We start from the raw sequence: 14,929 nt of genomic DNA, 5'->3' as shown, positions 1-14,929 counted from the left end.
TGAATCTGACAGGAGACTTGAGAAGGTATTTACAACTTTATGACACTAGTGGCAGAGTTCCATGAAACAACTTAATTGCTTACTTCCATCAAGCAGAAGCAGCGCTCTACGCTGACCTTTTTTATAGGAAGCACGTGTGCGCCTAAATTGAAGGCTCACACAAAGAAATTTAGGAGCACAATGAAACATGAGGTAATAAAGCTAGAATCCTTAATTTTTCTAGGCGCACTGGCGCTCGCAAATATTTAGGCGCATATGCAATTAAAATGGTCGCACTTTAGAGCCCTGAGTAGGCCTATTTGATTCCCAATTTCCCACTCATACCAGTGAACTTCCAATGTCTCAAACATGGGAATCAAATAGCATCTGTGCTGTGTCTACTTAAATTTTGACAGAACAATAAGGACCTGCTCTGAAAACAGTCAAGTCTGCATTAGAGTCAAATAATGCTCCCCTAGGGAAAGCTCACCACTTTATAAATAACTGCAGTTAAAACCCATACATTTCGATTAGCATTTTGCCTCCTAGGCCTGTATGACTTGCACAGCATGACAGCTCTGTGAGATTATAAAGAACTTTGGTCACGCAATATGCAGTAAGCTAAGAGTACGCTTATAGCAAAGCCTAGCAGCTGGTCAGTTTAGAGTGGTTATTGTAGTAGTATTGATATCTGCAAATGATTTAATATAACATGTAAAGTGAGTCTATACAGTCAGTACCACTCAAGCTTATAAGAAGCTGTTGTAGGCTCAATCTACATGACAAGCCAATAACTCTTGGAAGCCTCAATTCAAGAGTGGTAGTAAAAACATGTGTTGCAGTTGGAGAGACAGTTTTAAGCCTTTAAATTGTGTGGCATAAAAGTATAGACCACAGATTACATACTGACATACTTCAATCAAAAAGGCATCATTTCAGGAAAAGCAGTTCAATAAGAAATCTAACTGCCAATGAAAATGCCATTCCACAAATAGACAATTATAATGTGGAAACCTCATTGTTGACACAACGTATACTTAAGATGATTTAAGATTTTACTTAGTCTATGCTTAGGCTATATTAGTGTATGCGACTCCTGTTTTAGGGACAGGGTTTATCTTTCTTGAAAACAACTTGTTTTTAGTGGTTTTGCAGGGTTAGCATAGAATATGTAGGCTATAGGCTACATTACATCAGCATAGTGATAGCACTTCTGCTCAAGTGTGAGGTGTCCCTTAGATAAATCTTTAAGGCCAGCACCAACCTAACTCAAAATACACAGTGTTCATCTATGAAGCCTCAATGCCTAATTCACAGAACAGAGTTCATCGACTCCAATTTCGAATGATTGGGAGGCTTCAAGACACAGGAGAATGTGGACTAGAGGTCGACCAATTAAGATTTTAACGTCGATACCAATATCAATTATTGGAGGACCAAAAAAAGCGGATACCGATTAATCGGACGATATATATAGATAAAATTACAAGAATACTATCTGAATAAACAAATTATATCTGAATAAACAATGAACACTTATTTTAACTTAATATAATACATAAAAAACATCTATTTAGTCTCAAATAATGTTCAATTTGGTTTAAAAACACAGTGTTTGAGAATAAAGTAAAAGTGCAATATGTGCCATGTAAAAAAGCTAACGTTTAAGTTCCTTGCCCAGAACATGAAAGCTGGTGGTTCAATATTCCCAGTTAATTAAGAAGTTTTAGGTTGTAGTTATTATAGGAATTAGGACACGTTGACTATCTCTCTATACCATTTGTATTTCATGTACCTTTGACTATTGGATGTTCTTATAGGCACTTTAGTATTGCCAGCCTAATCTCGGGAGTTGATAGGCTTGAAGTCATAAACAGCGCTGTGCTTCAAGCATTGATAAGAGCTGCAGGCAAACGCACCAAAGTGCTGTTTGAATGAATGCTTACGAGCCTGCTGCTGCCTACCACCGCTCAGTCAGACTGCTCTACCAAATATCAAATCATAGACTTAATTATAATAAACACAGAAATACGAACCTTTGGTCATTAATATGGTAAAATCCGGAAACTATCATTTCTAAAACAAAACGTTTATTCTTTCAGTGAAATACAAAACCGTTTCGTATTTTATAGAACGGGTGGCAACCCTAAGTCTAAATATTGCTGTTACATTGCACAACCTTCAATGTTATGTCATAATTATGTAAAATTCTGGCAAATTAATTACGGTCACAGTTCGCAACGAGCCAGGCGGCCCAAACTGTTGCATATACCCTGACTGCTTGCACTAAACGCAAGAGAAGTGACAAAATTTCCCTAGTTAATATTGCCTGCTAACATTTTTTTTTTAAACTAAATATGCAGGTTTAAAAAAATATATACTTCTGTGTATTGATTAAGAAAGGCATTGATATTTATGGTTAGGTACATTTGTGCAATGATTGTGCGCGAATGCGCTTTTGTTAAATCGTCACCTGTTTGGCGAAGTAGGCTGTGATTCGATGGTAAATTAACAGGCACCGCATTGATTATATGCAACGCAGGACAAGCTAGTTAACCTAGTAATATCATCAACCACGTGTAGTTAACTAGTGATTATGTCAAGATTGATTGTTTTTTTTATAAGATAAGTTTAATGCTAGCTAGCAACTTACCTTGGCTTCTTGCAGCCACAAGGTCATTTTGACGCTGCACTCGCGTAACAGGTGGTCAGCCTGCCACGCAGTTTCCTTGTGGATTGCAATGTAATCGGTGTACAAAAAAGCTGATTACCGATTGTTAAATAAACTTGAAATCGGCCCTAATTAAAATTGGCCATGCTGATTAATCGGTCGACCTCTAATGTGGACAACTCCAAACAAATGTCATGTTCCCTCAGATATTCCCCAGTGGTGTAGACTATTCCTATTTGTTACCATAATCAACACTGAACACTTATATACATGAGGAACCATATCAAATACACTAAAGCAGGGCTGTCCATACTCATTTTGCCTGGCAGGCAGTGGTGTAGTGGAGGGTATAAGCCGTATACCTACTTTTTTGGTTTTTGTAGGCATATACCGTATCAATTAATAAGGCTGATGGAAAAGATACAAATGTTTAGCTTAAAATGTTGATAAACTATTACTTCACATTTTAAGCGCAGAAATGCAATTTGCGGAAAGACACCATTCTAAAATGCACACCACTGCACATGCGAGCGGTTTGATGGACAGAGATGGAAATATCCTTTAGTAATTTTGAAATAGGGGAAATCTAAAGATGCAACAACTATCATAGGTTGCTAATATGACTAGGATAATGCATTTGGCTGCTAGACAATGAAACTAAGTTGATTTGAAAACCAACAGAACAGGAGAGCGCATATGAAGAAGTCTTTACAAAATAATTGCCTCCACGTTTCTATGGTGGTATTTTGACTATAGGCTACTTTGAAGCAAGGTAAGACATGCCTCATAATATGAAGTAAACGTCCAAGTCTCAAACAATTAAGGAACAGGGAAAATATAGCGAAGCTAATGATAGGCCTAACTGTCTTCTGGTAGATGGACAGGTTTTCCCAAAAACTTCCTCAATTAAATGTTAACTAGCTACAAAGTAGCCTATGCCTACCTGGCAGAATGATATGATTATTTGCACCAAACCAGTGGCCATTTGTTTTGCAAACTCCATCTCATACAGAAACACAGCTAGCCAAACACGTGCTGCACAGTTGAATTAAAAGGGTAACTACACAAAACTAAAATGAACATTTCTAGATTTTTCCCTCACCTCAAAAGTGGTCACCTGAAGTGGTTTAAGCGTTGTTGTGGTCTTAAAAGATCACATTTTGTTGTTAATCTATTAAAAAAATAAAGTGTGACTTTGAGAGCCAAAAAGCTGAAACCTGGAGTGAGTCATCGGAGACCTAAACCTCTGCATGTCCACTCGGGGAAACTTCACTTTCAATTCATTGAATTACTTATCAGAATAGAGCACAACGCAACTCTAAACAAATTAACCTTGCTGTGCGGTATTAAACTGAAATCACAAAAACCAAAAGAGCCAAATCGAAGTAAATGGTTAAAAGTAACATGAAAACAGCCAAACAGGAGAGGTTAGGTATCAAAACTTCCAAAGCAAATGTAGCCTGTGTAGCCTCATTTATCTGTTTTAATAGTGGGCCTACTATTACCCTACTTGCACAGTACAGTTTGGGTTCGACCAGACTGTGAAAGACCAATATGGGATTCATAATTTTAGGTAATTCAGAGTGTATCTTACTGTTTTTCGTAGGATCTTTCACACAGAGCACCTTTCCTGGACTTTGATGCTACCTGACTGTCTAGCGAAGAGATTGTATTGTAAGTCCATTATAATAAAAAAGTAAAACGGTTTTAATCAAACCACCTGCCAGTTGCACTGAATCAGCTCGAAGGCAGGATCTGGTCCACGGGCCTTACGTTTGACACCCCTGCACTAAAAGGTACAGATAGACAGACTACAGAGGAAAAACCTAAAATGTAGCCTAGGCACCAACTGACTACACTTACAGACCATGAATGAGCTAGACGGGAAAGTTTTCAGAAAGTGAAAAGAAATGCCCAAACCTCCAATAGAGCAAACAAAGAACTCTGAGGGAAGCAAACGCATTTATCATGAACTCAAAATGCCACTTAGCAAACCATGTGTGTTGCTGAAAACAAGTTCATAAAGTCTCTATTCCGGGCTTTATACGACTGTGGCAGAGTGTTTGTTGGAGCCACTTAACTAGAAGAGCAAACAGTGCAGACTGGAATATGATAGGAAATTAGGATAATTTTTCTGGAGTGAGTGTCACCGAAGACCTAAACCTCTGCAGGTCCACTAGGGGATACTTTAGTCTCAATTCATTGAATTACTTAGCGCACAACGCAACTCTAAACAAATTAACCTTGCTGTACGGTATTAAACTGAAATCACAAAAACTCACATTGAATGAAGCAGACAAAAACCAAAAGATCCAAATTGAAGTAAATGGTTAAAAGTACCATGAAAACAGCCAAACAGGACAGGTTAGGTATCAAAACTTCTAAAGCTTCCAACAAGTCACCACCGAGACCGTAGAGAGAGACAACTTCAAAAACCTTGTACTGTACCTTTGTGTGCCTCCTGCAGGGGAGCCTGACATTGTAGTGCAAAGCTGAACGCCGCTGTGAGGGGAGAGCAGGAACCGGACAAAGTGAAGGAAAGAAAAAGAAAAGCGTGAGACAAAAAGAAAGACAGAAAGCAAGCTGCAATTAGAGGCTTTCTGTGTGGCTTTACTGGCCGTGGTGGGCTCCTAGCCTAGTTTATTGTTCCCCCAGATGCTCCCTCATACCAACAGTCACAGACTGATAAATGCAGCCTTCCTCCTAAGGATTATGTTTCCTCCTGCAGCCCGCTGACAAGTAGCCATGTGACTGGACTCACCGACGACTCACCACTGAGTAAGAGGCTTCAGACAAGCACACAGACACACTTTTTTTAGACGCAATTGAACAGGCCTATAGCTTATGAACTGAACACAAAACAAAATCAACTACGGTATAAACATTATACCTCTATCTGGAATTTCACAAAAGAAACAGATAACACACTCATTTCTTTGTAATAGAACAAGGCCAAAGTGATGGAGTCGTGCAGCTAATCTTGTGTAATGAAAACCTTCACCTCCAGCGTCACAGTAGCAATACAGCCATAATGTGTGGTGATAACTATCCCACCAGAATAATACAGGATAATGTGACCCTGGATTAGGAAATACCTCAGCCTTCCAATATATCATTTTTATGACCTCATCATCAATAGATTAATGCAGGGAAGCAGTCCACCAATCTTCAGATGTCTGGCTCGAACTATATTGACACAGGCGAAACCTGGGACAATAATGCTTGACTATAGTGTGCCACAATGGGCAAGCAGTGTAGTAAATGCTGTAGACATTGGCAATACGACATGAGAGAGCTCCACAAAATCTGGTTGCCATGACATACAATCAACTGGACCTTGAGCTGAATAGCAATTCTGTGCTGAACAATGACAAACGGTGGCGTAGGGCTGGGCCGTATATCATATTTCATAAAACGGGTTGTTTGGATCCTTGATGCTGACTGGTTGATATGCTGGAGTTGTGGGACAATAACCCTCGCAAAATAACATGGTGTTAATGTCAATTCCACTGTCCCCGCAGCCCAGGCAGGAAATTCATAAACATCTACATATTATTTGTCCATGCTACTATTTGGTTAGCAACAGTCGCTGTTGTATAAACCTATCTGTCAGCCTCTACGACCTGTGCAACAATCTCTCCTGTGCCAGTAGGCTAGCTAGCCCAAGAATGAACATAAAACTAATAATTCACCATGGAAACCGTAAACACTCAGAATTCCAGTGCTGGAGTGCCATTTTAGCAGGCAACAATGTGAGTGAGAGGTTCCATTCTCCCAGCCTAAGAAGAGGCAAGCACCGGCCCTTCCTTGGCTTCACCTTGTCAAAGGATAATTCCCGGGTTCTCAGGCATTATTGCTTAATTACTACATAGGCCTACCGGTATTTATCCACACACTGGTGTGGATTTTTGCTGTACCCTCTAACAGTATTTTATATGTTGGATTTGTTACATTAAATAATTCAGTAAATTATTTAAAATAATTCGTTTTTAAATCGCCAGCAAGAAACTGCTAACAGCTGAGCTAGGTAACTTGCAAGCACAACAAGTGTACAAATTATGGAGTTGAGACCCCTGAAAATCGTCAGACTGCCCTCTAGTGGCAAAAGTACGTTTTTTTTTGGTTTACAATTTTTTTTTAAATACTAAAGACAAAAAAAACGTGACAGTGTGTAAATTACAAATTAGAATAGGAAATGAAGAAATTGATGACATTTCTGGAAGTGAATGCTTGAATTGAACAAATAGCCTAACTACACAACTGGAAACCATTGGTCGAGTACCAGCGTGAGGCTACAAAATAACATTTTGATGCAATGTTCTACAAAGAAGACTACTTTACTGTCAGTTTTGTCCTCCTATTATTTTTGGTTGAAGTTCGGTTGAACATTATAAAGCAATCAGAATGGAGAAAGCCAATTACAAATAATTTACATGTACTATCTGTACATTACATGTACTATCTGTGTAGTAATGTTCTCAGAATGCCATTTGCATTGCTAGTTATAGCCTAATGTTACCTAGCTAACTAACATTGAACCTATTTGGTTAACTTTAGCTAGCTATGACAATCGGTTTGTATTGCTGGTACTATATGGATTAGGATTATGGTTAATTATTTATCTAGCATGTCTAAACAAAAATACAACACTTCACAAAACGATTACATGAACCATAAAGTTAGCCAGGTGTGTCTGACGGTGATTACGGCTATCTAGTGTACAATAATGCCAAAATATTTGTATCTGGAATTTGTCTTTGAGCATCAGTAGAACAAGCCTGACTCTCCTCCACCAGTCATACAAGGAGAATGGTCTAATGCCTCCCATCAAAAAGAGAAATGGCCCAAGCAAGCGCAGCTTACACCTGAAGCATGAGGACTTGCAGCGAGTTGTGAACTTCAACAACTACGCAGAGCATAATGCAATAGTATTACCAGGACACAAACACTTGGTGGAAAGCTGCTGCCATCCCATGTGACAAAATCAGCGGTGTGGCGTCTCTACAAGGAATCAATGACAACACTTTGTATGTAAAGCATAAACAACACATTTTGATCATTTAATTTACCTCCAACATGACTGGCACAACTTTTATTGATCTCACATTTTTTTTGTTAATTCCTGTTTTCCAGCCTCGAAGCTTTAGAGCCTGGTGTTGTTGCCGCCAAGGAGCGTTCGGACTCAGTCGGGACCAGGTTTCAGCTGCTGAGACATCCTTCCTCCCATAGATGGTCTGCCTGCACCACCTGGACTGGACACAGCTAGACAAACGTATCTTTTTGAGAAGAGCAGGGAGTTTTGTGACGAAGAGGCTATGGACATCATATGCCCTGCACCAAAATCAAGGGCAGGACAGAAACAAGTTCTCCAAATATAGATTCCCTTCTTTATGCTTGGACCAGTAATCAGGACTATCTTCAGTGCCTTTATTCAAATGACTCTCCTTTTTATCCTGCTGCTCAGCCACTTTACCCCTGATTGTATGCATATAACTACCTCATCTATCACCGATATCGTTATAGTACATAATATTTATATTGACACTATCTGATATTGCTACTGTGCAAGCAACCATTTGGCTGTACCGTTTACAGCTTCTGTAGAGATCCATACACTTATCTAACATTTAAAATATTTTCTATCTGGACACTTTGTTACCTGGAATTGTTTCCTTAATTGTAGGCTACTACTTTTAGTCTTAATCTTTACTCCAGTTCTCACTGTTTAGTACGTGACCTCACATGTGAATCTTTAAAGAGATGGGTGGACCTGGCTTAAGAGGGTGTGGACAACGCTGAATGGGTGTAGACAAAGGAGAGCTCTCCAGTAGGTACCAAAACATTCAAAGGCCAGTTTATCAACTTTCAAAGCAGAATTACTTTCCCATTGTTCCTCAAAATGCAGTGTATGATGTAGCTCTGTGTCTCTGCTTTTATCCAGTGTAAAAAACACAAATTACAAATTTTGCTACCTAAGATTGAATCAAGGTGGTTGGTCACATTTCTTTCAGGGTTTGTACAGTGACAAGTCAAATTCAAGGACTTCGGTACTTTTTCAAGCACTAATATTTATTTTCAAGGACCATCAATTTGTAATAGTTCCTATTATGCAAGTGTTTCTAGTCGCCACCATATATCGCCACAACCCCACGAGGGAAAAAACGAACTAACTATTCATCACTATCTTACAAGTTCTACTCAATAATAGATGTTTCACTACATACATGGAGTGGTAAGTCAGTACTGATGATGTTGACTGATTTCCTTATATGTACTGTAACTCAATACATTGTTTTTTGAAATTGTAACATTTCTATTTTTGTTCAGTGTACATGATAATAAAAATTGTCTTTATATTTCACAAAATTTTAGGTCCCACAGGCTGTCCCAACACAAAAGGACCCTAAGTTTGGAACCCACTGTACTACTAACGCTCTCCTTGCTTGCTTTAATACTTCCTCTCTCGGTGCATCTCCTTTGCCTCGTTCATTGCATTCTGACTCACCACTGTGTGTCACTAGTCACGTTAAAGAAAAGGCATTTTGTTATGAGAACTTGATTATAGCTAGCTTAATTTCAGTCAACTGCTCCCGCTGAGGTCAGGCTCTGTTCAACATTAGCTTCCAACTTCATCCTTCTAGCCAACTAGTAATAGCTAGCTACCTGGCTAACAGCCAGCGCACTTGAGCTACCTAGCTAGCTAGACTTGTGACTGAAATATCAGCCACTATTAACCAGTTGTACACTCATTTTTAGAAGGTCAGTTTTTTTTCTCCCTGTTTGGGGGATGTCTGCTGACACAGCAGGAGTCAAGGGATGCTAAAAAAAATCCCCGCTGTCAGCAATGTCTCCCACATGCCACTGTAGGTCTGGGCTGATGTAGTTCATTTCAACTCTTGGCCTGTCGTGGGTGGAGTCTGTCGTTGGACAGAGTGGTGAATGAATGCGCTGCAAACAAGGCAAATACAAGGGAGCAGGTGAACATAATGAGCATACATGAATCGTTCATGATTCCACTCGTTCGCAGAGGTATGTGCGATTAGAACTCAGATCAAGAAGCCTTCTGACTGTTGAACAACGCTGGGAACGCAATAAGTGTAAACGATAATTTGCAAAAACAAGCGAGTAAACTATTTCACAAATAAAAAAGGTGAGTAAATGACGTTAACGTGTTTACCCTCCACTACATCCCTGGATGGGTCTGGCAAAACCCTTCATAAACATAAACATCATGATATGCAGTAAAGAATCTGCATTTGCCCGGCATTTTAGCTATCGATGTGACATTTGGTGGCGCCTAAATCAGTCAGTTCTGTACCTGCTTGGCAGTCGCAGTGTGGTTGGACTGAGCGAGTTTGCCTAGCAACTAGCGTGAAAAACACATGAGATAAAACTCCGTAGTCTGCCAGGAAATGAATTCACAAGACCAATACATTTTTTTTTTTATATTCTTCATTAAGATATTTTATCATTTTCTGTTGTCCTCTCATTTCAATTCAAGAACTTTTCAAGTACCAACTTCAGAACAGTTAAGGTATTCCAGTACTTGAATTTCAGAGTGCAAAATTCAAGTACTTTAAGCACGTCGTACGAACCATGTTCTTTGTATATATCCATTATAATGATCCTGACAAATTAATTTGCTTTGATTAGAGAAGCTGACAGTCACGTCACGTTCATTTGCATGGCACGGTGGTGATCGCAACATGTTGCACAGGTCGGATAGGCACACAGCGAGGTTTATATTAACCCCCGCTGAACCAAACGCTAGCCTAGTACAGGGCTTTTTCTGGATCAAAAATGGGGCTTAGGTGGTGGTCGTGGCATGGCTAATGATGGTTGGCTGACCTAAAAATGTTGGCCGCAGGGACAAAATGTAGCGGTTGTAAAGCTAATTTCCTGCAATTCTACACATTTTGCCATGAGGCCGAGAGAAAAATTAGCAGTTTAATAGAAAATGTACTGCAATTCCTCACATTCTGTCATGGCTTATGCTAATATATATATATATATATATATATATATATATATATATATATATACATACAGTTGAAGTCGTAAGTTTACATACACTTAGGTTGGAGCCATTAAAACTGTTTTCAACCACTCCACAAAATTCTTGTTAACAAACTATAGTTTTGGCAAGTCGTTTAGGACATCTACTTTTTCAAACAATTGTTTACAGACAGATTATTTCACTGTATCACAATTCCAGTGGGTCAGAAGTTTGCATACACTAAGTTGACTGTGCCTTTAAACAGCTTGGAAAATTCCAGAAAATGATGTCATGGCTTTAGAAGCTTCTGATAGGCTAATTGACACCATTTGAGTCAATCGGAGGTGTACCTGTGGATGCATTTCAATGCCTACCTTCAAACTCAGTGCCTCTGCTTGACATTATGGGAAAATCAAAAGAAATGAGCAAAGACCTAAAAAAAAAAAAAATTGTAAACTTCCACAAGTCTGGTTCATCCTTGGGAGCAATTTCCAAATGCCTGAAGGTAACACGTTCATCTGTACAAACAATAGTACGCAAGTATAAACACCATGGGACCACGCAGCCGTCATAGCGCTCAGGAAGGAGACGCGTTCCGTTTCCTAGAGATTAACGTACTTTGTTGCGAAAAGTGCAAATCAATCTCAGAACAGCAGCAAAGGACCCTGTGAAGATGCTGGAGAAAACAGGTACAAAAGTATCTATATCCACAGTAAAATGAGTCCAGTAGACATAACCTGAAAGGCTGCTCAGCAAGGAAGAAGCCACTGCTCCAAAACCGCCATAAAAAAGCCAGACTACGGTTTACAACTGCACAAGGGGACAAAGATCGTACTTTTGAGAAATGTCCTCTGGTCTGATGAAACAAAAATAGAACCGTTTGGCCATAATGACCATCGTTATATTTGGAGGAAGAAGGGGGAGGCTTGCAAGCCAAAGAACACCATCCCAACCGTGAAGCACGGGGGTGGCAGCATCATGTTGTGGGGGTGCTTTGCTGCAGGAGGGACTGGTGCACTTCAAAGTAGATGGCATCATGAGGCAGGAAAATTATGTGGATTTATTGAAGCAACATCTCAAGACATCAGTCAGGAAGTGAAAGCTTGGTCGCAAATGGGTCTTCCAAAATAGACAATGACCCCAAGCATACTTCCAAAGTTGTGGCAAAATGGCTTAAGTACAACAACGTCAAGGTATTGGTGCGGCCATCACAAAGCCCTGACCTCAATCCCATAGAACATTTGTGGGCAGAACTGAAAAAGCAAGGAGGCCTACAAACCTGACTCAGTTACACCAGATGTGTCAGGAGGAATGGGCCAAAATTCACCCAACTTATTGTGGGAAGCTTGCGGAATGCTACCTGAAACGTTTGACCCAGGTTAAAGAATTTAAAGGCAATGCTACCAAATACTAATTGAGTGTATGTAAACTTCTGACCCACTGGGAATGTGATGAAAGAAATAAAAGCTGAAATAAATCATTCTCTCCGCTATTATTCTATCATTTCACATTCTTAAAAGAAAGTGGTGATCCTAACTGAGCCACAGGAATCCCTGTGGCTCAGTTGGTAGAGCATGGTGTGTGCAACGCCAGGGTTGTGGGTTCGATTCCCACGGGGGGCCAGTACAAAAAAAAAAAAAAAAAATGCATGAAATGTATGCATTCACTACTGTAAGTCGCTCTGGATAAGAGCGTCTGCTAAATGACTTAAATGTAAATGTAAAGACGGAATTTTTACGAGGATTAAATTTCAGGAATTGTGAAAAACTTAGTTTAAATGTATTTGGCAAAGGACTTCAACTGTACCAATTATATTATTACAAATTCCTGTGTGATAATTTCTCTGTATGTACATATTTTTCTTTTTTTTTGACTGGCAGCCTACAGGTAACGTGGTATAAACTGTGTAAATTGAGATGAATACTGTGTCTGAAACGGGAAAAAAATGACAAAGCAAATAAAAATGTGGTCAAAATATTTAAAGAAGCTGCCATGCGGGGAATTGTAAGTGGTTCGTTTCAGCTCGTATCTTGTTATTGATATCGTCTCTTGTTTTGAGGTGTTTTCACTGATGTCATGTCTATGCTAATGTGGCAAAAATGCACTAGCTAACCAACAACTGTAAATATGTATTTGAGAGACAAGTGCTCATTGTACAAATGTATGTTTTCAATAAACATTTGGAGACTTAATATAGTTTACATGTTGTCAACAATCTAAGCCAACCCCGCCTGTTTTGTCCCGTAGATGGGCACATGTCGGTTTTGTTGCTAAACAACTATCCTGTCTATAACTCCCTGCTATCAACCAATCAGCATTCAAACTTACCATTTTATAATGGCAGTTTATTTGAAAAATAATTGGAATCATTACACTTAAAGTGGCTGACTCGCTAGCTAACAAACATAGTCAAATGTTTTTTTCCTTTGTTCTATTGCGTTAAGACAATGCCATTGTCATGGAGAATGTGGTTTTGTTATATCCCATTACTGATTTTGAGATACTGAAATGATTGCAATCAGGCTTTATTGTAGTCCAGAGGTATAGTAAGCTTTATACCTCTGTTAGGAAAGACGGAACTATCAATCCGCTTAAAACTTCAAACAATTCCACATAAAGTCAACTAAGGTACTGGATTATACATGTTTTCAACAAAGTGTGCAGTAATTCAATCTCAACACTTAGCCAGTGGGTCAAACAACAAGCATTCCTACATCAGCTTATATGAGACTTAGTGCTTTAGAAATGCATGTAGCCATGGGTGACAAGCCCTATGTGAGCCTGTGTGTGCGCACGCGGGGAGGGTTACAATTAGGGTAAGGGTTCGTAGTTAGGGAAAATATGATTTTGAATGGAAATTCATTTTAGGTCCCCATGATGATATAAGAACATTGTGTGTGTGTGTGTGTGTGTGTGTACACTTGTTTTCCTACCTTATCAGGACCCCAATGTCCTAATAATTCACCCGAATGTCCTGATAAGGTAGGAAAACAAAAACCCGAATTTGGTCAAATGCTATTTTAAGGTTAAGTGTTCACCCCTGAAAAATTCCTGAAATTTCACGAAAACACAGCTGTGTGTGTGTGTGTGTGTGTGTGTGTGTGTGTGTGTGTGTGCGCGCGAGAGAAAGTATTAGTGTGCATGCATGATTGTTTGTCATTGGGTATATGTGCTCACTTGGAGTCACATGACATTCTGGAAGAAAGAGGAAACGCAGCTCAAAAGCCACAATGAGCTCAAACTAGACACCAGTTCAAAGACTGTGGTTTCCTCTGTTCCAATAGCACTCTGAAAATAGCATTTATCCATGGAGTACTGTGGTCAGACCTATAAAAACAGGTGCGAGAGCCACTTTGGATTGTGGAGGATGAGCTTTTTTACCGTGGCCACCAGACAATTAGGCGAATGCTCAGTAGATAGTTTGAAATGTAAACAGCATTCTTTCTCTGCTCCTTCTGCAACACAGTCAACTACATTCCCTAGGGCAGTTCCAATATTTCAAAAAGGAAAACAGAGTACATATTTGCTTGCGGAAATAGTTGACGATGTGGTGAGCAACAGCGTCATCCAAACCTGGCTGAAATGACCAAAACTTCTGTAACTGGGCAAAAACATGAACATAAAACTAAGACTATAAATATAGCCTAGTCTATATAACAGATTTAAAAAGGTATTCTAACCAATTGCCAGATACATAAAAAAATATCTAATAATAATGAAATGTATACCTTTGATATATAACTATGGTGTTTTAAACACTTCGAGTTCACTTGGACTGAGTTTTGAAACCATCAGCAAAACTTCTTTCTGCAGCAGATTCTCCTGCTTCCTGTCATTTCTGTTCCTGTTTTTAAGCCTGTAGCCCAGTGTTTCCACTAGTTTTTTTTGCAGCAGTGGCAGAGGTACTGTGAGAAGAACACTTCTGGTGACTTTTTTAAAGGACATTCTAGGGTTGGGCGTTATACCGTATTTATCATATCCCGGGGTATTTTGAAATACCCACAGTATGGTTTTCAATAGCATAGGATTATTTAAAAAAAATGTATACATGTGGATATTTGTACTTTTTAAATAAATACCTGCAGTGCAGTCAATTTGTGCATTAATAGATAAAGCGTTGCCCATGCTAATAAAGCCTTTTGGCCACTAGAGGCCTCTATCATTCTCTATGATCTAGATGCTCACTCAGATCAACGATCCCTCAGAAGCTAACTTTTTTGTAATGTCAAATAGTGGTAACATTATTAATCCCGGATCAGGCAACAAATATCATTACACATTTG

The 14,929-nt window shown here is 39.2% G+C and overlaps 1 protein-coding gene across 4 annotated transcripts in view; it reads right to left on the bottom strand.

The window, feature by feature from the left end:
* The window catches only part of LOC106590174 (anion exchange protein 2), an 83,251-nt gene that overhangs the window by 44,429 nt on the left and 23,893 nt on the right, over positions 1–14,929 (bottom strand). Inside the window, exons 2-3 of one of the 4 annotated variants that reach the window (XM_045710525.2) lie at positions 7,756–7,912; positions 5,099–5,152 (exon numbers count right to left, since the gene is read on the bottom strand). The exons of 2 other annotated variants lie outside the window; for them this stretch is intronic. The gene's annotated coding sequence lies outside the window, so the exon portion shown is untranslated. The remainder of the gene's footprint in view (positions 1–5,098; positions 5,153–7,755; positions 7,913–14,929) is intronic. One more of the 4 variants, XM_014180867.3, reaches the window with a different exon arrangement.

Source organism: Salmo salar, chromosome 29 (assembly GCF_965601325.2).
Source record: "Salmo salar chromosome 29, fSalSal1, whole genome shotgun sequence".
Taxonomy (NCBI): domain Eukaryota; kingdom Metazoa; phylum Chordata; class Actinopteri; order Salmoniformes; family Salmonidae; genus Salmo; species Salmo salar.
This window is presented reverse-complemented; position numbering and strand designations above follow the sequence as displayed.